This window comes from Lutra lutra, unplaced genomic scaffold, assembly GCF_902655055.1.
Source record: "Lutra lutra unplaced genomic scaffold, mLutLut1.2, whole genome shotgun sequence".
NCBI lineage: Eukaryota > Metazoa > Chordata > Mammalia > Carnivora > Mustelidae > Lutra > Lutra lutra.
The window spans coordinates 25923-28173 of record NW_025923855.1 but is presented as its reverse complement, the minus strand read 5'-3'; the positions used below and the strand labels follow the sequence as shown (position 1 = coordinate 28173).

The following is a 2251-nucleotide window of genomic DNA, read 5'->3' as shown; positions in this document are numbered from 1 at the left end:
ACTGCCTGTGTGTCGCAAAATATATTTAAGTATGGGTCTATAATTTATGCATTTACACTGCCTTACAATGCATATAAAACAAGTACTAAGCCTGATGTTGATAATAACTAAACTTATACAGAAAAATAAAATATGGGTATCTTAATAAAGTTACAGAAATATATTATCCTTACAAATTTACACATTTCTATGAAATATTTTGGAGATGACATTCATATGACATCATGATTTTTAACTATAAGGAATTTTTTTTTCAAAATATGTTAATTTTTTTAAGAGCCGCAATGTGTCCTGAATAAGTCACAGTGGAACTAAAATAATGAATTAATAAGAGATTGTTTTTTCTCTACTTATTATGTGTCTCCCTTTAGGGGAAACTAAATTCATGACCCATGGGAAATATTAACCAAACATCAACTGATTTATTCCTATTGGGGTTATTCTCACCATGAAGAATTGTCCTGTTTTTCTTCATTCTCAGTTTTCTCCTTTTCCTAATGGCTTTTTTTTGGTAACCTGTCCATGATCATCCTGGACACCCATATCCACACACCCATGTATTTTCTACTTAGTCAACTCCCTCATGGACCTGAACTATATCTCCAGGATTGTCCCCAAGATGGTTTTTGATTATCTCTCTGGAAACAAGTGTGCAACTCAGAGTTTCTTTTTCATTAATTTATCTGATGCAGATGGATTTTTATTGACCTCTGTGGCCTATGATCTTATGCAGCAAATTTGCTTTCCTCCCCACTATGCTGTTTGTATGAGCAAAAGAGTTTGTGTGGTGACCATAAGAGGATCTTTGATCATATGCTCAATCAACTCTTGTGCCCACACTGCATATGGCTTCTGTATCCCTTAGTATAGATCCAAAACCATCAACCATTTCTTTTGTGATGTTCCAGCCATGTTGACTCTGGCCTGCATGGACACCTGGGTCTATGAGTACACAGTGTTTGTCAGCATCACTCTCTTCCTTATGTTTCCTTTCATTGGCATTGCATGTTCCTATGTCCTCATCATCCATGCTATTTTCCACATGCCACATGCAGTCAACAGAAGGGAAGAAGAAAGCCTACAGCACTCATCTTACTGTGGTGACTTTCTACTATGCACCCTTTGTTTACACTTACTTATGCCCAAGATCCTTCCAAACTCCACAGAGGACATGGTCCTTGCTGTCTCCTGCACCATCCTGACCCCAGTGGTCAACCCCATCATTTACAGTCTGAGAAACAAGATGATGGGGACCATAAGAAGAGATATTCAGGGGATCTGCTCTGTAGAAATGTAACAAAGTTCTCACTAGTCCTGCTTCTTAGAAGTCTATTAATTTCACCTTATACACTCTTTAAACAATGCCATTCCATCCCATTTCAGGATTTCAGACAAAGGTTCCATTAATTCAGAAAACAAATAATAGGGATTTGACAAGATAATATATAGTACCAGTCATTCTATTTTTGTGGTAATTTTTCTTTTGTTTTCTTACAAATAATTTATTAAATGTAAGTTGATGTCTAAAAGCCACAGAGATTCTCAATAGTTTGCATACATAAGCAATACTGTATATTAGACGACAGTACCCAAAATATGGAAGGAGTCCAGTTGTCAGTCAACAGATAAATGACTAAAGAAAAAAAGGTGTTTATACCATTATATAAATCTATACAGATGTATAAATATGTGTGTATATATTTTTATATATAGATATAGATATATAAACTTTATCTATATATGTGTATAGATATTTATATAGATAATCTATAGATATATAATATACATTATATATATATGTATAGATATATAGATATGTAATACATATTAGACATCAGATATAGGTATGTAATATAATATTACTAGGCCATAAATACAATGAAATCTTGCCATTTGCAGTGACATGAATGAATCTAGAGAGTATTATGACAAGCGAAATAAATCAGAGAAAGACAAATACCATTAACTTTTTACTCATATGTGAATTCAGAAAAGAAAGGAGCAAAGGGGAAAAAAGAGAGAGAGGCAAACCAATAAACAGACCCATAACTCTAAAGAAGGAGCAGATGATCACCTAGGGGAGGGTGGTGGGAAGGTATTAAATAGGGGATAGGGATTAACAAATACATTTGTGATGAGTACCAGGTGTTGTATGAATGTTTTGAATCACCATATTATATACCTACAACTAGCATTATGCTGTATATTACCTAACTGGAATTAAAATAAAATCTTAAAAACATGTTAAGTG

At 33.9% G+C, this 2251-nt stretch overlaps 1 pseudogene; it reads left to right on the top strand.

Moving 5' to 3' along the window:
* Positions 1–392: 392 nt before the first annotated feature.
* On the top strand, positions 393–1297 carry LOC125092731 (olfactory receptor 2L8-like; annotated as a pseudogene).
* Positions 1298–2251: the final 954 nt, after the last annotated feature.